At 43.9% G+C, this 24,616-nt stretch overlaps 1 pseudogene; it reads left to right on the top strand.

Annotated features, from left to right (window-relative positions):
* Nucleotides 1-279: 279 nt before the first annotated feature.
* On the top strand, nt 280-2,371 carry LOC133796600 (cationic amino acid transporter 8, vacuolar-like; annotated as a pseudogene).
* The last annotated feature ends 22,245 nt before the right edge of the window (nt 2,372-24,616 follow it).

Raw genomic sequence — 24,616 nt, forward strand, 5'->3', positions numbered from 1 at the left:
CACGGCAAATATTTATGAATTGAGTGAAAAAAAAAAAAAAAAATTTTACCCCTACTATTATTTTGAGTTTTTTTTTTGGATAAAATTTTGAGTTTTTTTAACAGTGTGGTTTAGTCTAGAAATTTTTTCAAATAATAGGCAAACTTGATATTATCTTATTCTATATAATAATAACAATTATTGAGGCGAAAGATCCATGCCAACCGACAAAAGGTTGCTAATTGGCGGAAGAGAAACATAACCAGAAACAACAATAATCATACAATTTTATAAACAATTGAATATTTGTGATATATATAACATATTCATCGTCCTCAATGTATTGATGAGATACAGCCAATTATATGTTTGTCACCGTCCCCACCACCACCAGTGAGCTTGTAATCAATGTGTCCTAAGATAAATACCATCGATCTCTATTCTCTTCGTTGATCACATATAATTACTAATCAGACCGAGTCTCAGATTGTTTCAGTCCCACAAGGCATGGATGTACGAACGAAAGAAGAACAAGAACCACTACTACTATCCAGAAGCTACTGGCGATGGACCAAGCAAGACTTCTTCCCGGAGCCTTCTTTCGAGAGCTTCGCATCATACGGAGCAGCCGTCTCTGACACCTACTCTCGCTTCAAGGAGCGCCTTCTCCACCGCACCACCGAAACCACGGAGCTTGTCCACCTCCGCAGAGAGAGCGGCCACGACATGAACCGTTGCCTAACATGGTGGGACCTCATCTGGCTCAGCTTTGGCGCCGTCGTTGGCACCGCCGTATTCACTATCACAGGCCAAGAAGCTCACGACCACGCCGGACCCGCTATTGTTCTCTCATACGCTGTCTCAGGCCTCTCTGCTATGCTCTCTGTCTTCTGCTACACCGAATTCGCAGTCGAGATTCCCACCGCTGGAGGCTCGTTCTCCTATTTGAGGATAGAGTTAGGGGACTTCATCGCGTTCATTGCCGCCGGTAACCTTATATTGGAAGCCATAATCGGCGCGGCCGCAGTGGGTCGGTCCTGGTCATCTTACTTCGCCAGTTTGTTAACAAACGACTCTGATTATCTTCGAATTCGGGTAAATTATTTCCCTAAAGGCTTTGATCTTTTGGACCCAGTTGCCTTTTTGGTTATCGTTATCACAAATGCAATAGCAATAAGTGGGACTAAAAGGACCTCTGTCTTGAATTGGATCAGTTGCATACTTAGTCTTATGGTTATTGTGTTCATAATAGTTATGGGAATTGTTCATGGTGAGGTTTCGAATCTGAAACCATATTTCCCAAATGGAGAGAAGGGTGTTTTTGAGGCTGCAGCCATTGTATACATGTCATATGTAGGTTTCGATATGGTGGCCACCATGGCAGAGGAAACTAAGCAACCCTCTAGAGATATCCCAATTGGTTTGGTCGGTTCAATGGGTATGATCACTGTGATTTATTGCCTAATGGCTTTGTCATTGACCATGCTGCAGAAATACACTGATATAGATCGAAACGCAGCGTTTTCAGTTGCTTTTGGAAAGATTGGCATGAATTGGGCTAAGTATTTGGTCGGTATATGTGCCCTCAAGGGTATGACTTCGAGTATGCTTGTTATGTCCCTCGGCCAAGCTCGCTACATCACTCAAATTGCAAGAGCTCATATGATTCCACCATGGTTTGCTCTTGTTCATCCAAAATCTGGTACCCCAGTTTATGCTACTCTTCTGATAACCATTACTGGCTCAGTCATAACATTTTTTACGAGTTTACGTGTTTTGTCAAGCGTTATCTCGATCAGTACGCTCTCTATTTTTATGCTTATAGCTATTGCATTGCTAGTCAGGAGGTACTACATTAGGGAAGTTACAGAAAAGGAAGATTTGATCAAGTTTATTACTTGTTTATCTCTTGTGATTGGTTCTTCTATTGGATTTACTATACTTAGGAACATGAATAGGCGAGGGTGGATTGAGTATTGTGTGGCTGCTTTGATTTGGTTTGTGGGGAATTTAGGGATGACACTGCTTCCAAAGCAGAGAGTTCCAAAGGTTGGGGAGTTCCTATGGTTCCATGGCTGCCATCACTGTCTATTGTGGTGAATATTTTTCTTATGGGGTCTTTGGGAATGGTGGCATTCTTGAGGTTCTTCGTATGCACTGCGCTGATGCTTCTTTACTATTTGTTTGTTGGTCTCCATGCAACCTATGATGTAGGCGTAGCTTGTTCCATATGAATAAAAGTAAAAAAATTGAACATTCTTTGTGTGTGTGCCGGCGGGGGGTAATTAACTGTTAAAGTTACTTGCTTTTACAAATGTAGCATTTAAGTTTTTTTTTTCTGGCAAAAGACTCTAATATTACATATTTATTATACATTTTTTTTATACTGTTATCCGTTGGTTAAAATAGGAACTTCAGATATGGACTATTGCCGTTAAAATAGAAAATATTGGGAACTTAAATATTTCAATTTTAAAAAAACCAGGACTCAGTCACCAATTTCTATATAATTATTTTTTTCAAGAAGATTAAATACTCTATAATTGACATATAAAAAAATATTTAGTAGATTTTTTTAAGGGGAATTGACTATCCTAGACAAGTTGTGGTTTTGACACTATTTAATCTCCTATTATTTTTTAATTTACAAAATTAAGACAAAATAATTTGTTTACCACATACGAGTTTCTCTATATTTTTCTTCACATCATTCAAATATTATATACTTAAACATTTTTATTAATTAAAATAACAGAAAAAAATAAATTAAAAACTAATAAATTTGGAGAGAGATAAAGAAAATTGAATAATTTATATAGTATTTAATATTCTTGAAAATAAAATAATTATATGGAAATTGGCAGCTAAAGTCTTCGTTTTTTCAAAATTGAATCATTTAAGTCTCTGATCCTTTCTTTTTTAGCAACAATATAGTCCCTAATATTCATGTTTAGTTCTCATTTTATCCGACAGATAACAGTATGAGGAAAATGTGCAACAATTATGTAACGTTAGGGACTTTTGTAAGCAAAATAAAAATTAAATAAAGAACTTAAAATGCTACACTTGTAAAATAACGTAAACTTAAAACGCTAATAACCCTTCTTTCTCCCCCCACAATGTTTTGGTTTATGGCAAACAATGAAAAATCTCAAATTTTTACTTTTATGCATATGGAACAGGCTACGCGTGCATCATAGGTTGCACGGAGACTAACAAATCTAAGAAACCATTTTTTATAGGTTAATTATATAGTATTTAATATTCTTGAAAATAAAATAATTATATGGAAATTGGTAGCTAAAGTCCTTGTTTCTTCAAAATTGAATTATTTAAGTCACCGATCATTTCTTTTTTAGCGGCAATAGTCCCTAACATTCTGTAGAGGCTGATTCCTAAAATTGATTAAATTGGCACATTAACCTGTCAAGAACAAAGAAGGAGGCGAAAGTTTAATTGGGAGCACCGGTGGAGTGTCAGCCAAAGGAACCTCGATGCTCAAGTTAGTCAGATTGTAGTGAAAGATAACTAAAAAGTAAAATAATAACGTAAGTAATAGTGAATGAGTGAGTAGAATGATGAACGGGTGATGACGGAGCTTCACAGCCCGATCAGGTCAGTCTGACTAGTTCGTGGTCAAGTGAGGCGGAGCTCGACAGTCTGGTCAGGTAAGTTGGACTGGTTCGACTTGCTTGACAGGATAAACTCGAGAGAATATTGCTAGTCAAAGAGAGTATCCAGAGTAATGGTTATCAGATGGATTACTACTTTCCCCTTAGCGTCTTCCATATAGTCTTTTTCTTTATTGTTGATCCTCCACCTTCCTAATCTGCCTCACTTGCTCCCACTGGTTCTCCTCTGAAATTCATGGAAAATGTTATATGTATCTTGAGTGTTTCAAGGTCCCTAACTGTAACGCCCTAATTTCTCATAATATTACTGAGAACACAACATTGAATCATAAACATAAATGTTTCTCTTTTATTTAAGAAAATACTATAAAATAAAGGGATCATATGTTCTTACAAAATAAATAAGGTTTTTAACAAAATTAAATAAGCAACATTCGAATAAATGAAATAAAAATCCTTAAAGAAAATGCTTTCATAAATAAAATCATAGGCTCTTTGTAATAACCTGTAATTTTTTTTATTTATTTTGTTTCATGTAAAAATTATTATGTGAATTAATTTTTTTATTAAGAGTATGAATAATAATTAAAATAATAATTGGTGAATATTATTTTAATTAAATAAGAGTGAGTTGATCGCTTTAGATCATAGTGTGAGGATTTAGATGTGAAATAAATCTAAGATGAGAAATATTTATTTTAAAGTCCCTAGAATAATCTTAAAATTTTAATTGGAGGCACATTAGAATTTTGGACATCTAGTTCAAAGGGTTTTAGTATATGATTTTATGTGTTTGGAATCCACATAAAATCATAGAATCATCATTTTAGACTATGATTTTATGACTTATTCACTTAGAGTCTATGAATAATTCAAGAAGAATTTTATGGCATTAAGGTTATGATTTTATGTTGAAATGACTCACATAAAATCATAGACATAAGTTAAACCAAAGTTGCATTGTTTAGTGCTTAGAACATTGTAATGCCTCAAATTTCCTAATAAGGTTTAGGACCTTGATTAGGAGTCTAAGAGGGACATAATTGATTTATTATGCAATTAAATGATAATATGCATGTTTAGGTGTATTAAATATGCATGTGAGCCAATTTTTGATTAATTTGGTGATTTTCATATTTTGGCCATTTCAGGCATATTTGGCATATATGTGATATGTGTGTGGTGCTTCATTATTTGGATATGCTAGGGTTACTCTGCACGAGATGATCCTAGGAGGTAAGCTAGTGGGAAAGTCACAACGAGATTTATACTTGATTAGTTGTGAGTCAATGGGTATTTAGCACATTACCGAGTTATTGGGTAATGATAATAAATATTTGATGATAAATTGAGAGTGTTATCCCCAAAATTTCAGTTCGATGATGTGACAATCAGAAGTGACAAGTGGCAATGCATGGTCAATAAATGACACATTAATAGTCAATAAATGTATTGGCTCTTCGGAGTTGTGATATTACTGGTCATGAAAATTATTTATTTGGTTTGGAAGTGATTTGACCGACCAGGTAGAATTTTTGTCTGACCGGTAAATATTTTTGACTGACCAGTAAAATGTTCTAGCCGACCGGTCATTTGTTTTGCCCGACCAGTAAAGTGTTTTCTTAGACCAGAAATGTCTCATGCTAGACTAGAAATATGTCATGCTAGACCAGAGATGTGTCATGCTAGACCAGAGGTGTGCTAGAGGAGTGCTTTGCCTATACCGACCAGAGGTGTGCTTTGCCTATACCGACCAGAGGTGTGCTTTGCCTATGCCGACGAGAGGTGCTTGCCTATGTCTACCGGTGAGTTGTCTTGGCCGATCAGTCACTTTGGGGATGGATTTGGTTGGTCCACGGATCATAATCTCAGAAGTTACCGTCTAGTGACTCTTCAGTAAAGCCTCAGTATCAGCTTCAATCCGAATCATTCTCAACTGCCGCAGGAATCTCTCAGATATCCCGGAATAATAGATATATTATTGTAATTTAAATTTATTTATATTTTATTAATTAAAGTCTGTTGGAAGAACCAAGGACATGATCAACATTTTTGGTGCTTTCATTGAGAGTGAAGAGAAGAAACACACTGCTACCTTACCAATATGGCTCCCAAGAATACCAGCATGACCTCTAAAAAACTGAGTATGTCAAAAAAGCCTGCTAGAATAGAAGGTCTTGGACCGCAGAACCCAGAAACTGAGCCCAGGGTCTTTCTCGAGGAGACCACTCTAGAAGTTGAACAACTCCAGGAAGAAATAGGCATTTTCCAAGAGGAGATGATGCAATTCAATGCTCGACAGGAGTCTTTCGCTGAAGAGATGGCTAGGCAGAGAGCTACGTTAGAGCAGCAAAGACGCGATATGGAGGCAAGAAGCGAAGAGATTAGACAACGACATGAGGAAGTCGACCGGAGACATCGTGAAACAACACTTGCTCTAGAAGCGGCTACCCAATTGGCCCAAGCCAATGCTCATGCCGCGGTACAAGCATCCACCCAGGGAGCAAGAAATAATAATGCTGGTCGGAGGACCACTAGCAGAACTAATTCTTGGGGACCGGATAGAAGCAGGAGTAACCCCCCTGGTCGAGAAGATGATGGGGTCCGATCCGAAACTGCCTCAACTCCAAGGGAGAACTCTAGAACCCCCTCCAGGAGCCACCAATCAGAAACTTCTAGATCAGGGAGTCACCGATCGGGCAGTAAAAAGACTCCACCCAGGCAGGATCAGACCAGGACTCCTCGACATAAAAGGACTTCATAGTTCAAAGATGGGCATGGTCAAGATGAGGCCGATAGTCATCACACCGACCGGTAAAAAGATAAAGAAGACAGCAACCCACAAGGAGGAAAAGACTGCCCAGGACGTACCGAAAAGCCTCCACTGCACCCCGGCCAGCAGCGTAGTGGGAGAGAGCAAGTCTCGCGTAGTAAGCCCTCTGAAAAATAAAAAAGTATGGTGTTCGATCGGGTAGGAGAGCGTGCTTCCCGGAAGGATCTAAGGGACGTTATCACCAACAAGAGGAGGACCGTCCCGGTTGAAGGGAAAAATTTTAACCGCCCTGCCAGTCAAGTAGGAATACTTGACGACAGTGCACCAAATGGTAATGCCCGACTAGGCGGTCAAGGCCTTGAAACTTCGTCAGTTGCACCAGCCATCCAAGCCCAGCTTGACGTGCTAACGGCTGCAGTGCAAGGTTTGTCAAAATGACCTTCCGGGATGGATGCGATAGACCACCGGAGTGGCAGCCCATTTTGTGCCCAGATTAGAGTAGCCCAGCCGCGAGAAAAATATAAAGCACTGGTGCTACCAGTATATACAGAAAAGACAAATCCCATTAGACATGTTGGGAAATTCAAGGACCAGATGGAACTGCTCGGGGTAAGTGGCGATTATCGGTATAGAGTTTTCCCAACTACATTGTCGGATACTGCCCAGGAATGGTATTGGAAGTTTAAGCCGAAATCCATTACCTCTTGGGAAGCATTTAGGAAGGAGTTTTGTAAACAATTCAGTGCTGCTCGGACTCCACCAGTTTATGCCAACCACTTGGCTGATATCAAACAAGGGAAGGATGAATCTCTAAAGAATTATATACAAAGATTCATGAGAGAAGCCAATAGAGCAATTGTTGTCGGAGACGAGGGGAAGATGGTTGCCATATCCTCTGGAATCACTTATTGAAGCCCTTTGTGGGATAGTATACATAGAAATCCAATTTCAACACTTCAACAATTTCTTGACCGAGCAGACAAGTATATGAAATTGGATGATGCAATCGACAAATAGGAGAATGGCATAAACAATCCGGGCGGATCAGCTGACCCTCCTAAGAATGGTGGAAAGAAACGTGGGAATAACAGGTTTGATCACCATGAAGAAAAGAAGGCTAAGTTGAGTTCAAACGAAAAGCCAACCAAGTATGAGCCTCAGTTCACTAATTACACCACTCTCTCGACTAGCCGAGCGGAAATATATCTTGCTAGTCATGAAAAGGTTCCCTACAAGAAACCTCCACCCATCAGGAAAGAGATGAGTAAGAGAGACATGAATAAGTTTGGTCGTTTCCATGGAGATTATGGTCATGGCACGAATGAATGCAATCACCTCAAGGACAAGATAGAATTTATTCTCTGGTCGGGCAAGTTGAGAAAGTACTGGGCAGAGACACCCCAAGGAGAAGGAGGCAACAACAATTATGGGTTCAAACGACAGAGATCTCCACCCTTGCAACCTGGACCTGTGGACTTTACCTTAGACACTATATGTGGAGGTCCACACTACTTGGTTGAGGATAATAACAAAGCAAGGGAGAGGTATGCCCAGATACTTTGACATGAGTTGGAGTGCTAGGATTAGATTGGGTGAATGGAGCTTGATCAAGAACCACTGGAATGGCGAGCATCGGATGATATATTATCACTAAATACCGCTTTCAGAGTGGTAGTTTAATTTCATGTTGTTTAACTTGTTATTTAAATTTGGTTTATGAGATGGTTATTTGCTGACCAGTCATCTATTTTTGAACAACTTTTGTTTTTTAAGACTCGTTATTAGACACATTTTGACCTTTTTTAATTTACGAGTAATAAAAGAGATTACGCGTAGCGTGGTCGATAAAATCGGACAGTGTTCAACTGGCCGATACGTTCAAGCAGTGTTCAACTGCTCGAATAATTTCAATATATTCTATGTGTTTCACGAGCAATTAACTGCTCGAACAGATTTGGTCAAGTAGCAAGTGACCAAGGATCTTTCAACCCTCGATCACTTGGGGGGCACATGGGGTATACTGGTATATAATTTAACACAGGCAATAAGAGCACGAGTTAAGATATCTGTTTTTAGGCTGACTTGTAAATTTTCGAAGTCAAAAAAGGTCATTAAGCTAACTTGTTTGACAAAGCTTAAGTAACTTGGAATTTTTTAAAATTTCAAGTTAGAAGCATATATTCGTGTGATAATAAACATTATGCTCATAAAATGTTAGAGCAATAATAGTGTGAGAATGTTTACTTAGTAGGGACTTATGAAATGTCTAGAATTTCTAAGTTAGAAAACTAAGTACTCATGCGAAAATATAAGACATACATCAGAGTGACTTTACTATTCACAAAAAACTTATAATGTTTTAAGTCTAAAAAGACTTAGCATGTTTCAAGTTAGCAAAGAAAAGTGAAGTATAAATGCCAAAAACTCGACCATACAAGAAAAATATCAAAGCTACTAAGCAGCAGTTGTCTTCACAAAAGTATAAGAAAAAAAGAGTAAACTACTAGCCAGATACAAAGTTCAGCTGGTAAGGTGCAAAGTTTTCCTGGTCGGGAGAGCAGATACAACTTCCCTGATCGACTGAGCATGTTTCACTAGTTGAGTAGGAAACTCTGTTGATGGATAGGAAGCTCTCAGGTCGGCTAAGAGTGTCTACAGGTCTGGTAAATTAGTCCCTGACTGGTTAACCCCATCGTTGACATTCAAAACCTTGACCAGCTCCTTATAGTCTATTACTCGGTGTTGAGCATGACTAACAGTGATGAGTGAACCAAACAAACACAAACAAATGAATGCAAAGAAAAAATATTTACTACCCAGATAAAAATTTATGAGAGCAACAACAATAATCATAAATTTTTGGTGCCTAAATGCATAAGCCATAAAGTTTTGTACAAGCCCAAGGAGCTAGGAGGGCCATGTATCCGAGCGGCTTGAAGGGGCATGCCGAGGACCTGAAGGCAGGAGCCCGAGCGGGTTCGTGCGCATCCCAAGGCTAGTGCATCCGAGGAGCAACTGCGCGTGCGTCTGAGCGGCAGGGCGTGTCCGAGGAGCTTAGGTGCGTGCGTCCGAATGACTAGGTGCGTGAGTTCGGGCGGCAGGGCGTGTCCGAGGAGCTTAGGTGCATGCGTCCAAACGACTAGGTGCGTGCATCTGGGGGACAGGGCATGTCCGAGGAGCTTAGGTGCGTGTGTCCGGATGGCTAGGTGCATACGTCCGAGCGGCAGGGCGTGTCCTACGAATTTAGGTGCATGCATCCGAGCGGCTGGGGTGGTGTCCGAGAAGCTGAGGGGCATCCGAGGAGCTGGTAGGTGCGCATCCGAGTGGCTGTGCCGCACGTCCGAGAAGCCAGGTGCACCAAGGGAGGCGCGCATCCGAGGAGCTCTGCCCTGATGCCGAGGAGCCAACATGCCAAGGGCTGCTATCCGAGGAGGTTATGTGCCCCAAACAGAGATGGCATCCCCAAGGAGCAAGGCGGAAGTCTAAGCAACAGGAAACAAAGCACCCAAGGGTCAGCAGTTAAGAAATTATTTGCGTCCCGAGGACCAAATAGGCATTTCCAATTAGCTAAGCAAGCACAAGTTTACTAAAAAACGTGGAGCAAACATGTTTTCCTACTCATGGGGTACTACAACAAGATCAACAAATGGAATTTGAAGAATTCAAAAGAAAAGTTCAATCTTGGGTTTACTACAAAAGTGAAAGTTACTGACCGGATGGAAGCTTTTGGATGACCTCAAAAAAAATTTGCTAGAGAAAAAGTTTATCATACGAGTAAATCATATAATAAACTTAGGGGGCAAATGCTATCCCTAAAATTTCAGTTCGATGACGTGGCAATCAGAAGTGACAAGTGGCAATGCATGGTCAGTAAATGACACATTAATAGTCAGTAAATGTATTGGCTCTTCGGAGTTGTGATATTACTGGTCATGAAAATTATTTATCTGGTTTGGAAGTGGTTTGACCGACCAGGTAGAATTTTTGTCCGACCGGTAAATATTTTTGACTGACCAGTAAAATGTTCTAGCCGACCAGTGGAGTATTTTGGCCGACTAGTCATTTGTTTTTCCCGACCAGTAAAGTGTTTTGCTAGACCAGAAATGTCTCATGCTAGACTAGAAATATGTCATTCTAGACCAGAGGTGTGCTAGAGGAGTGCTTTGCCTATATCGACCAGAGGTGTGCTTTGCCTATGCCGACGAGAGGTGCTTGCTTATGTCTACCGGTGAGTTGTCTTGGCCGATCACTCACTTTGGGGATGGATTTGGTTGATCCACGGATCAGAATCTCAGAAGTTACCGTCTAGTGACTCTTCAGTAAAGCCTTAGTACCAGCTTCAACCCGAATCATTCTCAACTGCCGCAGGAATCTCTCAGATATCCCGGAATAATAGATATATTATTGTAATTTAAATTTATTTATATTTTATTAATTAAAGTCTGTTGGAAGAACCAAGGACCCAGTCAAAGGGATATATCTAATGTACGATCCATGAGCCTATAAATAAATGGCTCATGGCATCATTTAGGAGGATCTGATCTTTTGAGACTGAGAAAACTCTCTAGTTTTGAGACTTTGGGATTGTTACTTGGGGCATTTTCTAAGAGCTTAGCGAGATAAAGCTTGTATTCTCTAGAGAGAGAAACTCTGTATTTTTCTACTTACACCTAAGAAACTTAGTTGGCACAAGTTCATTTGATCTTAAGTGTAGGCTAAATATATTACAACTCCAAGTGGATTAGGCTATTACCAACAATTTGGGGCTGAACCACTATAAAAATTACGTGTGTTATTTACTTTCTATTCAAGGCTTACTGTAGTTTTGACATCTATTCGTCGTTGGCCAAAATTGTGGTCAACAAATTACATGAGTACATGAAATATATATAAAATATAATAATATTTAAAAAGAAATTAATAATAGAAATAAAATAAGAATAGAAAAAGTCATGGTGTAGACAGTAGTTGTTTACCGAGATTTTTGGAAACCACACTAATGAATATTAACTAAGAATAATGATATGGAAAGTAGAAGATTAACACAAGATTTTTATGTGGTTGGGGCGTTAATAAGCCTTAGTCCACGAGTCAGTTGTATTAGAGCTTGTAAAGTCTTTTACAATGGAGTTTCTCTCTATTTTTTGACTAAGTAACTGTATAAAAGTCGAAGAGAGGTCCTTTTTCCAGTGTTCTATCGCCTGTATTTATAGGCTCATAGGAACACTGGGTCTGGGTCGGGTATGACCCGGGCCCATCAAAGGTGTGAATGCTCTTGGCTTCTCTGGCGGAAGCCCAATATAAAAGATAAAAACATACATAAGTTCAAGACTAATTAAGGCCCAATAGGGCGGCCCAAGAACTATATTTCGCCCGAAAAAATGGTGCTTTTGGTCTGGACACTTCGAGTTACGAGACTGATTCAGGGGACCAAACCAGTCAGAGTACTTGTCAGTGAAGGTCTGAAACAGAGGCGTGCAATCCCGAGGTGGCCTTTTCCGCAGGTGAAAAGTGGGGACAACCCCCACGCGTCGTGGGGCGGCTTCAGGGTCACGGATGCTTTTCCTTGCCAAACTGGGAGGACCTGATCCGGGTTCGTTTACCTTTGTCCCTCTTCGTTTACCGCAGGCCCAGACCGTTTACCAGGCTCCGGGATCACTTTACGTATGCTTCAATTACGATCTGAACCATCTGTACGTCTCCCCGGATGACTGTCCTGGATCACCATCCTGGTCCAGAATCACATTAGGGTCGTGGCCCTTGGTTACTCCTGTACCAAACAGGCTTGGGTCGGGCCCAAATCCGAACGCCCAGACCATGGGCCTGGACCATCGTCCCGGGCCCATGACAGGAAATGGGGATAACATTTACCCCCCAAGCCTTCGCCTGGGGCCGCCAGGTGGAGGCTTGCATTGTTCCCAGACGCTCCACGGTTGTCTTCCCAGTTCCTACTTGGAATCGTGGGTCCATGACAAAGGGCTGTGACGCTGGCCGTATGCTGGGCCCGGTCCATTTACCAGTGTCCGGGTACGTTTTACCTAAGTCCCGCTTCGTGGCAGGGGTACACGTGTCGCCAGGTGACTGTTGCATGGATGGGTCTCTACCGTGAAAGGTCACCTAGCCACCTTAAGGGTCGCTAAGCCTAGGCTAGTGTGTCAGCACAGATCTCGAAGCGTCCCATCCGCATGGGGGTCCATTATTATTACTTCTAGGTTGATGTGGACCGTAGGATGGGGCGACCTTTGGCATACGCCCCTCCTGGGCTGTTTGATCTGAGATGGCGATGATCCAGCTTGAGAGGGCTCATAAATACCCCTGCACGATTATGGACCGTTCGATGGGGAGATACCTATCCGTTGGATCAGAGGCCAGGACTTGGGCCTTTATAAAAACCCCACAGGCGCACATTTGACATTTTTACACTCTCGAGCCATTTCAAGAACTGATAAGCTTTGCCTAAGCTTTGCATGTTCGATATCGCCGGCGACATCCACCATCATCTGCTAACTCTACGTCGTCGCCTATTCCCCACGGCCCCAGCGTCTGCCCATCCGCCTGAGAACACGTCCTGGGTCTGTCCTATCGACGAATTGCTGAACCGGCTACACCATTTCAAGAACAAAGTTCTGCAGTTCTTACCGTCGGACAACCACCATCTTCTACGGCCAACAACTCACAGCAAGTCATTCTGACCTTCTTGACGAATATATGAACTTAGGTTGTTCTTCTAATTCGCATGTTTAGGCTGCTAGAATCTGATTTCATTTAGGAGTTTTTAGGAAGGCCGCCTGGTTCGGGCTGCTCCGTATCTGGATGCTTCCCGGACAGATGGCGGAGTCTTAGTGGCTCTTTTTCCGTTCCTGATCGGGGTCTCGTGGTTCCTTGGTGATCCCGGACCCGATCCAAAGGGGCTCCAAGCAGTCCTTAGGAGACCCCTCGTACCTTAACCGACTTTCTTGGGTTTAGGTACTGACTGCTTGGCTTTCTTTTCTTGTTCCCAGATCATCAACTATGGCAACGGGCGTCACTCTCCACTCCGAGGAGGAAGTCAACAGGGCCCCCGTCGTCGTCTCCGGGTCCCGGACACCCAAGGGCAATAGGTGGGAAATGGATGTGGTGCCCAACCTGTTCCAGAATTACCAGATGATGTACTTATTGGAGAAGTGCCTGGGCATAGAGTCCACTCCTGGACTCTTCCACAATCGCATGGCTAGGATCGAGGAGCGGGCGCACTCGTCCATAGATGGGTTCGGGGCCTGAAGCGCTGGCCACATCAGTGCGGGAGCCATGCTCCCGCTTCACGACTACTTCGTGCGATTCCTAATGTATGTGGGGATCGCACCGTTCCAGCTCCTACCACAAGCATACAGGCTACTCGCAGGATGGCCAGTATTCTGCATCGCGAGGGGAGATTGCGGAGCCGCCCCTGCGAAAATCTTGTATTTCTACAAGATGGAGCCGCAGGTCAACGTCAAGACCTTGGACGGCTTCTACAGACTGAAGCCGCGAGGTAGTTTCCCTGCTCCCACCAGTTCCTAGAAGCATCCCCCAGACGTCCGTCATTACTGGTTTATGACGACCGGGTTCCTCGTGGAGAAGAACCCCACGCTGCTGCTGGACTTCCAGCGAGTGGGTAAGTGCTTTCCCGATCCTTCTCCTCTTTTTGTTTTATTTTTTCTTTCTTTTTCTATATTTCTCATCATGTCCCTCCGGGTAACAGGGCCATTCGCTCAAACTCCCCTCACCAAGTTCATCATGGAAAAGAGGAAGTTCTACTCCGAGCTGAGCGCGGAGGACTTGGACATGGGAGGCTACGTCAACACGGACAACCTCCGACTGGTCGGGATGCTCGCGGCCACTCAAATCATTGTCATCCCGAACCTTCGGTGCATCTAGTGCGAGAAGAACGTCGCCATCCGGGAGCAACTGGCCTTGGACCACATTACAGAAGTAGAGAAGGCAGCGCGAGCTGACGTGGCCCAGCGAGAGAAGGACCAGGCCCAAACGGAGGCGGCCACTTCGGAGGAGCTAGAGGAGCTCTTCGAGGATGCCCTACCGAACACAGGGACTCCCAGGGCTAGCGTATTGGGGCGAGGTAACTCCCCTTTAATCTTGACTTATGCTCCCCAAGTCGGGGACTTAGCTAAGGATAGGCTAGTACTCCGAGGCCCTGTATTCGGGGCTGACGGGGAGACGAGACCTTCGACTCCCGTCCTCGTGGGCTTGGAGGTTCTTATGTTCTTATCCAGGTTCCTTCAATACGGGAATTTCCTGAACCTGGACGATATGGGGGATCGAGTCCATTCCTTCGCTTTAAAGGAGTTGATTCGTGCCCAGGGCATAGATAAGGGTTCGTCCCGGGTCATTATTAGTTCTGATGTTGATATTTATTTTTTTCTTTTTTGTTTGGTTTGCCATACTAATTCCCTTTTCGGTGCTTTTGCAGGAGACTCCGGCATGTCTACTCTCGCCAGCGAAATGATGCAGCTCCTCAAGGACAGGGCGGCCAAGAAAGCTGCCAGGAAGGCAAACGAGGCGACGGGCCCGGAGCCCAGCCTCAACAAGGAAGTGTCCGGGACAGAACTTCGTCCCGGCGAGGGAGCCCTCACCACAGTCCCCATTCAATCCGTGGAGCCAGCTGTAGTCTCTGGCCCTGCCCATCACCCGGTGATAGACTTGGAGGCGGGTGCAGCGGCCAACCACAGCTCCGGGAAAAGGGGCCTGGATGCTGGCGCTGAGGAGGCCAACACCGGGAAGAGGCCCCGGATGAGGCGGGTTGGCTCGGCCGACGAGTCGCATGGCGAGAGTGAGCTCATAGCGAAAGAGATCCCCGCCCCGCCAATTCTCCCCATACGTCCGACTCTTCTCGAGGAGGGGAGGCCGTTGTGCGGGATGAGCAGTCCCGGCTGATCAACCGGACTTGGGAAAATGGTCGAGGCTGAAGGGACGAAACTTAAAAGGCCCTGAAAATCCACCGTCAAGTAGAATTTGCGGAGCGCTCGGCGGCGTTCAGCGCCCCTCAGCGATCGTGGATCGGCCAGCCGCCGAGACGGGCTTCCGCCCCAAGCTCGGGCAGGACACGACCCCCTTGGCAGCGGACCTATTGGACTAGGTGGGGAACACTATGTCCAACCTCCAGCTCAAGCGGCCAACCCTGACGTTCTGTTCATCTCCCAGGCTCTCCGCCACCAGGCCACCGCGGTAAGTTTTACTCGTCATTTTCTTTCCCCTTCTTACTTGTTAATAAGGATTTCTCCTAACTTTTATTTGCTCCAGGTTGAAATGTTGTCCCATCGGAGTGCCGATCTGGTGGCTGAACTGGCCATGAAGATGGAGACGGCCAAGCTGGAGCTCGAGGCGGCCGTGTATTAGAGGGAGGCCGCCAAGGGGGCCCTTGGCCGAGAGATGGCCCAGGCCCGGGCGGATCGTGAGGAGTTCGACCGCGTCAAGGCCGGACTGGAAGAGGCTCTGTCCCGGAAGGGAAATGATTCCGATGAGAGGGCAACACTCCTGGAGGCGGCCGCAGCTCAGTCGGTTCGGGACAAGGAGGAGATCCAGACCTTGACGGCACGGGTCCGCGAACTGGACGATTCACTTTGTGAGGAGAAGGCGGGGCACGAAGCATCCCGCCACGAGAAGGAGGAGGCGGAGGGCCTGCTGGAGGTCACCTTCGAGGAGGCCATTTACATGGCTTGGTGCAAGGACAAGAGTATGAACCTCCTGGTCTTCCCCGATCCGGAATCGAAGCGGGCCAAATTCGAGGCCAAGGAGAAGGAAGACGTGGAACTCTTGGGGGATGAAGCCTAGGCCCGGATCCTCACTTTGTCTCCTTTACCTCTTTTCTCTTTGTAATTTTGTTAACTTTTTTGGATGCGTACGCGTCCAAAACACTATGTTGCTTTCTCCGGTTTCTATATACAGTTTTTTTTGTTATTCCCTGAGTAGAAATTTCACTTTAATGCCGTGCCTGATTGATTCTGAGGGTTTGGTCCTGGTTCCAAGGGCCTGGACTAGACCAACTGCCTAGCTTGTCGAGTTTTCAGAACTAACCGCCAAGTTTCTAATCCCGGCACCAATAGCCAGGGCCAACGCAACTGAGTTTATTTATGGAGCCTTGTTCTCCCTTTACAAGTTGTAGGCCATGGCTTTGCCCTGGGGTATACCGGATGCTTCTCTCTCCCGAACATCGCTCGTCCGGAGAGGGACCAGCCTTGGGCTCGGTCCTTTTAACTTATGCCCCCAGACATCGCTCGTCCGAGGTGGGATTAGCCTTGGGCTTGGTCCCTTTGATTTATAACCCCGGACATCGCTCGTCCGGGGTGGGACCAGCCTTGGGCTTGGTCCCTTTAATTTATACCCCCGGACATCGTCCGTCTGGGGTGGGACCAGCCTCGGGCTTGGTCTCTTTAATTTTATACCCCCGGACATCGCTCGTCCGGGGTGGGACCAGCCTCGGGCTTGGTCTCTTTAATTTTATACCCCCGGACATCTCTTATCCGGGGTGGGACTAGCCTCGGGCTTGGTCTCTTTAATTTTGTATTCCCGAACATCGCTCGTCCAGGGTGGGACTAGCCTTGGGCTTGGTCCCTTTAATTTTATACCCCCGGACATCGCTCGTCCGGGGTCGGACCAGCCTTGGGCTTGGTCCCTTTAATTTATACCCCCCAGACATCGTTCGTCCGGGGCAGGACCGACATTGGGCCTGGTCCCTTTAATTTATAACCCCCGGACATCGTTCGTCCGAGGCGGGACCGACCTTGGGCTTGGTCCCTTTAATTTTATACCCCTGGACATCGCTCGTCCAAGGTGGGACCAGCCTTAAGCTTGGTCCCTTTAATTTATACCCCCTAGAAACCGTTCGTCCGGGGCGGGACCGGCCTCGGGCTTGGTCCCTTTAATTTTATACCCCCGGACTTCGTTCGTCTGGGGCGAGACCGGCCTTGGGCTTGGTCCATTTAATTTTATACCCCCAGACATCGTTCGTCCGGGGTAGGACCAGCATTGGGCTTGGTGCCACGGGGTTTGTATCACCCGGACATCGCTAGTCCGAGCAGGGACTAGCCTGAGCTTGCACCCCGTCGGGTATTTTCTTATACCCGGGATACCCCCCGCAAGTGAGCGGAGACTGGTCTGGGGTCACTTGAGAAAGATTATCATTGTTTTACAATATTTCTTTATGACGTTTTGTACACACCATTTTTATTATTCGAAAGGGGTCGCCCTGAGGCGTACATTGTTTACAATGAAAATACTAAATTGGAACACGCTCTCCTGACTATTGATAGTATTATGGAGATGTTCCGCATTCCAGGCTCGCGGGACTTCCGAGCCATCGAGCCGCCTTAAGCGGTATGTCCCGGGGCATACTTCATGTTGGATCTCATATGGCCCCTCCCAATTCAGGCCCAAAACCCCCACTCCTGGATCTTGAGTAGCAGGGAAAACTCTTCGCAAGACTAAGTCGCCAGTTCCGAACTTTCGGCTCTTGACTTTCGAGTTGAAGTACCGCGTGATCTTGCCTTGGTACATCTTCAGCTGTACCTGCGACTCCTCCCGGATATCCTCGATGAGATATAATGATTCTTGGAGTAAGGCATGGTTCTGGGTGGGGTCATACGTGTCTCATCGGTGAGACAGGATGGTCGTTTCGATGGGGATGACGGCTTCGCATCCATAGACCATGGAGTAAGGAGTGTGGCCGGTCGATGTCCTCTCGGTCGTCCGGTAAGCCCACAGCACTCGGGGCAGCTCCTCGGGCCATTTTCTCTTGCAGGCCTGGAGATTTTTCTTCAGCGTCCCTTTTAGGATTTTGTTCACAGCTTCTGCCTGCCCGTTTGCTTGGGGCCGGGCGACCGTGGAGAAGCTCTAGACGATACCATGTCTCTCGCAAAAATCCGTGAAGTGGACGCTGTCGAACTGCTTCCCGTTATCAGATACAATTTTGTAGGGGTGGCCGTATCGACACACTATGTTGTTGATGACGAAATCCAATGCCTTCTTCGAAGTGATTGTGTTCATGGGCTCCGCCTCGACCCACTTGTTGTAGTAGTTCACGACCACGATGGCGTACTTCACCCCTCCCTTCCCAGTTGGCAGCGATCCTTCCAGATCGATCCCCCACACTGCGAAGGGCCAGGGGCTAGTCATCAAGGTTATTTCTGTCGGGGGGGCCCGCGGGACCTTCGCGTACCGCTGGCATTGTTCTCACTTGCGGACGTAATCGATACAATCTTTCTTCATGGTCGGCCAGAAGTATCCTTGGCGCAAGATCTTCTTGGACAGACTGGGCCCAGCCGTGTGATCTCCACAAAAGCCTTCGTGCACTTTATGCATGATGGCGCTTAGCTCAATCCCGGACACACACCTGAGGTAAGGCATGGACAACCCCCGGCGATAGAGTTTTCCGTCCATCATGACATATCAGTGGACTTGGTATTGGAGCTTCCTGGCTGCGGCCCTGTCGGCTGGTACCTCCCCGGCTGTCAGGTAGCGGAGAAGTGGTCCCATCCAAGACGTGGAGTGATCGACGGTGTGGACCGCGGGGGCCCTGATGCTTGGGACGGGGAGATGGTTGACGGGGACTAACCTGGCTAGCTCCGCCTCATCGTCGGTGGCTAGCTTTGCTAGTGTGTCCGCGAAGACATTTTGCTCTCTGGGGATCTAGCGAATGGAGTGCTTTGTAAACGCCTGCAGCATCTCTCTCGTCTGGGTCACGTAAGCCGCCATTCTCTCTCCTTTAGTTTGATATTCCCCCGAGATTTGCCTGGCAACCAGCTGGGAATCGCTGCAGATTTCTAAGTTCTCTGCCCCTACTTCCCGTCATCTCTCTCGTCTAGGTCACATAAGCCGCCATTCTCTCTCCTTTAGTTTGATATTCCCCTGAGATTTTCCTGACAACCAGCTGGGAATCGCTGTAGATTTCTAAGTTCTCTGCCCCTACTTCCCGGGCCAAACGCAGCCCGGCTAGGACAGCTTCGTGCTCCGCTTCGTTATTCGATGCCTTGAACTTGAAACGAAGGGCATTTTGTAATTTGTGTCCCTGCGGTGACACCAAGATGATCTCGGCCCCGTTCTCATTCGAGGCACCATCCACGAAGACCTTCCAAACGGGGGCTGCGGGATCATTGTCTTCCTGAGATACCCCGGAACATTCAACGATGAAATCGGCCAGGGCTTGTCCCTTGATGGACACTCTAGGGACGTAGGATATATCGAACTGACTTAGCTCCATGGCCCACTTTAGGAGCCTTCCCGATGACTCAGGCTTATGTAACACTTCTGCAGGGGGTGGTTGGTCAGGACCTTTATGTTGTGGGCCTGGAAGTAAGGTTGGATTTTCGGGATGCCATCAGCAGGCAAAAGGTCAGATTTTCGATTAATGGATACCGAGACTCAGCGTCCATGTAACGCCCCAACTCCAGGGACCGTTACGGTGTGCCTTGTAAACAGTGCTAAACTCGCTAATCGAGTCATTTGGCCAAAATCGTGTAACTAAGTATGATTAGAGGTTTAGGGTTTAAAAATTTTGGTTAAGATGTAACGTTTCATTAGAACGTTTAATATATATGTTGGGATCCCAAAATTATAATTTCAGAGTCTATTACAAGAAAATATTTACAATAGTCCAAGCAAATAGGTGACTATCACAAAAAGTCACAAATATGGGGACAACACCCTTTAGCCATGTGATGATAGGATCACCAGGGATTAACAGATAACAAAAGTCACTAATATGGGAACAACACCCTTTAGCCATGTGACGATAGGATCACCAAGGCTTAACAAATAAGTGAGCATCTCACTAGCTTTAACAGGATAGGTGCATGGTGATTAGTCACCAACATAACCTTCCTCCTGACTCTATCGTCATAACTGTGGAACAGCGTTCCCTAGCCATGTGACAAACAGTCACCGGGGCCATATGCCCTGGCTCTGAATAACTAGTCTCAGACTAGCCAAGCGCTTATAATTTTCATTGACCTTCCGGTCGGTCCAGCATTAATACCCCATATGAGTCATTCAATGCTGATATCGATTAGATCTAATCTTCATTTGGCTCGGCGTTCATGACGCTGTTGGGTTTTATGCCCTTATAAAACCATGTCGGACATGTAGCATGATTTCATATTATCAATAAAAGTAGTAGAAATCATTTAGTTTGACAACCGTGTTGCTTGCTTGTTTTATTACATGATTATTGAAATAATACAAACATTTATAAAATCCCAAACATATGGATAGTTACAATTATAGTGACTAGGTCACAGTGGATTATAGTTGTAATTATATGTTCAAAAGAACGAGTCCTAAGATTAGATCAGTGCATTGGATTTTCACTGATTAGGCAATCTACGATATGATCTACTTACACATTCAGGGTGTGATGTCTTGTCCAAGACATCGACCAAGTAGATAAGATCGGATGTATTTAGTTACATCGGACTAGGACCGATATTGATTATTGATTGATAAATAAGTATCGTTGTTATCAAATCTAATCAATGTCACAATGTTGACCATATATTAAGCCGATCTTAATTCTGAGTGATAATATTCTGCTAATTATATTATTTAAATCTTTTGACTTGTTCGTTACCAGCTTACCCTACGGTCTAGCCCATACTTACATCTTGGAGATTTATTAGTGTAATTGAGTGGGAGTATTATTCATAGATACAAAATCTATAACTTCTGTATGAGAAGTGAAAAGATGATTTCCTTAATTGCTTTGTTCAAAAGGTTAAATGATTGAGATCTTATTTCTGTGATTAAGTTCACGGAAATATCATTTATAAGGAACTTAGTGGGAGTTAAGGATAAAATACTGATGAGGGGTAAAACGGTAATTTGCACCCAGCTCGTTAGTAAGTCATCGATAGAGGATTGACTGATTGTAATGGTTATAACAATGGATAACGTATTTATGGTTTTGAAAATACGTTCTATGAATTCAAGAGTTCAATTCCGAGTCTATATTGGAGTCACGAGGAATTAATAAGGTAGTGAAATTATTCGTAAATAAATTCACAGTAACTTGTTGGAGCTTGATTTCATGGATCCATGGTCCCCGCATCACCTTTGAGTAAATCATCTAGAATGTCTCAATTAATTGATTTAATTATCAATTAGGATTTTTAAAGTTGACTAGGTCAATTTTGGAAAATTTACAGAGATATGAGATTTAGAGAATAAAAGAGAATATTTGGGTAAGTTTATTAATATTGATAAATTGGTATCAATATAAATAAATAATATTAAATCAAGTTTCAAATTATAATTAGTTAATTTGAATAAGGATTTAATTAATTAATTAAAAAATAAATAAATAAAAGGTTTTGAATTTAGGCCCAGTTGGGATTTAAATTCAAAATAAAGAGATTGGGCCCAAGTTCATTTATGGCAGCCCAAGGCTTTTAGTTTTGTTTATTGTTTTTAATTAATTTAAATTTAAATAAATCCCATTAAGTTGCCTATATAAGGAATATGATATCTAGGGTTTTCAGAAGCAAGTAAGTCTCAGTTGATTTGGGTAAGTGAAAACCTAGACACTCTAAACCTTTCTTGGCCACTCTCTCTTCTTCTTCTCTTCAAGATCTCTATCTCATGTGTTGAGAACCAGCCCACACTAGTTCTAGGTTGATCAAAGGCTTGGTGAGGAAGACTGTGTTGCTGATCTTGTTCAATCTCTTGATAATACTCTGCTACAGAAAGGAACCAAGGGTTAGAGAGATTGAAGGATGGAGTTGTTCCAGTTCCACTACGTAATGTAAGTTTTTACTTTACTTTGTATTTGTATCAATTTCATAGGAGCATGTTCTAGGAATTTGCATGTTTGTTTGATAATATGTAAATTGCATGAAAATAAATAAAGATCATGCAATGAGTTTTTCCTACAGACGCTATGCCATTTCTAACTCTTAGGTCAGTAAAACACGACCAGTGTTCAACTCATTGTGAACTTGACTAATAAATCACAGCTTCACAGATGGATCTAACACCATTGCCGATTCTGACTAATAAGTCAGTGCCATACACCAGTAAGCCATGCCACCAAACATGTATCATATATCCAATATCCTTAACAAGGTATTCAGCATGCTTACTTAACAAGTACTAGTACAATTAGGACTATGCACGAACACAGAGGCTCAAGCTCTGAACAACATCGTACTCAATGTGTAAAGCATGTCCTATTCACATGTTTCTTGTGCATCATATGCATTATATTCAACAATCCAACATGCACCAATAATAGCCATGCATGTCATACTTAATAATCAACCAATATGCATCAAGAATAGCCATGCATGTCACATATACACAGGGTGCAGTTTTCTTACCTCAGATTCGAGCTAGAACCAATATAAGAACGACCCTTGAGAACGATCAACCTTTAAGCCCTTAGCGGTCACCTAGTCACAACAAAATATGGGACATCATCAATAAAATGATCAACAAAGGTTACCAACCAAAATCTAGCCTCCGGGACAACAATCCAAACTAATCCAAGTAGTAGGAACACTCCCGAGGCCTATAGCTAAGTTTCCGGGGTCAAAACGAGCAAACGGGGTGAAAACAGGGCAAGGGCTGTGACCCTAGCACCTTGGGCTGCGGCCCCCAGAATTTTCTGAGCCAAGGGTCGCGGCGCCCAGCAGGTTCCTCTTCCCCACCTGCTTCATCAAAGCAGGGCTGCGGCACCCCAAGAACAGGGCTGCGACCCCCAACTTTGGGCCATTCCCAAACGTATTTTTAACACTCCAAAGCCTCCAAAATCATACCTAAACATTCCCCAATCATCAAATCAAAGTTCCCAAGCTTCCCAAAGTTCCAAAACCCTCCAAACCCAAGGTTCAAACCAACCAACAACTCAACAATTTACAAAATCTAATTCAAAGCTTAGAAACTCGAAAAACTCAAAACTCAAACTTCGATTACCTTCGATTGAGTTATTTTCCATCGAATCCTTCAGTTAAGAAGCTTCTAATATTTCCTAGGATTGCTATACCTCGATCCTTGCTTGATTCTGACTCCTAGAACTCGAGATTCCTTTAAGAAAGCTTTGAACGGTAAAATAGGCTATCGGGAAGGGAGAGAGAGATTTTCTAACGTACGTTCTTATCTGACAAGCTACTTCAAGCTTAAGTAACCTCAAATAAATCCTAAGGCTCGGGGTCCCGAAAACACCCCCGAGTACATTATAGTCAAAACTTCCAGAATTCCATCCTGATCTCAAATACTCCCAATTTATCATCAAATAAATATTTCTATCACCCCAAACTTGACCCCGTTATGACAAAACCACTAACTCATAATCTATGATCGTCTTATGCCAAATAGCTCGAATATATCTCCATAATAATAAAATCTCATTCACAAATTACAACATGCACCCAATTTACAAATATGCCCTCAACAGTCCAAATTACCAAAATGCCCTTATCATTATAAACACACCCATATGCATGCATTTATCATCATATAATAATATAATTCACATTAACACGCATATTGTAACGACCCAAATTCACTAATAAGGCTTAAGGGCCTTGATTAGTGTGCCAGGAGGGCATTACTGGAATAATTGTGATTTAATGAGTTATTATATGTTTAATGATGCTTATATGATAATTGATTATATTATGTGGTAATATGATATGTGATATATGCGAGAACCACATTATGATGTGGATAAATCTGCAGCCGACGACTCGAGGCGATCCTAGGGCTAGATAGCGGGAAAAGTCACAACGGGGTATTATAATTGACTTTGGACAAGTCAAGGGTATTTTAGGTATCGGGTAGTGATTTAGACTATCGAGTGATGAAAATAAATAATTGGAGATATATTTGAGGTTAGGATGTCTAGGCGGGATTATTGGGGGATTTTACCGTTTTGGCCTCGGGGACGTTTCCGGCACCCCGAGCTTTGGGATTAGTTTAATAAACTAAGGGTATACTAAGACTTAGGAAAATGCTAGATAGAAAAGTGTAAACCGACCTTAACTTTCCTTCTCTCTCTCTTCTCTCTTGGCTAAGGAAGAACTTCTGAACTTGAGAGGGAATTGCTGGAATTAAGCTAAAATTTGGGGAAATAGTCTGGAGGATTAGCCCAGGAACTGATCAAGGTCTGAGCTAGTGCTAAGGTAAGTATTGAATTTTCGTTTCTAAGGTTAGGAATTCAAAGAAAATGGCTGAATTTTAAATATCTGTGGTTTTTGGAATTTAAGGTGGG

Source organism: Humulus lupulus, chromosome 8 (genome assembly GCF_963169125.1).
Source record: "Humulus lupulus chromosome 8, drHumLupu1.1, whole genome shotgun sequence".
Classification (NCBI taxonomy): Eukaryota; Viridiplantae; Streptophyta; class Magnoliopsida; order Rosales; family Cannabaceae; genus Humulus; species Humulus lupulus.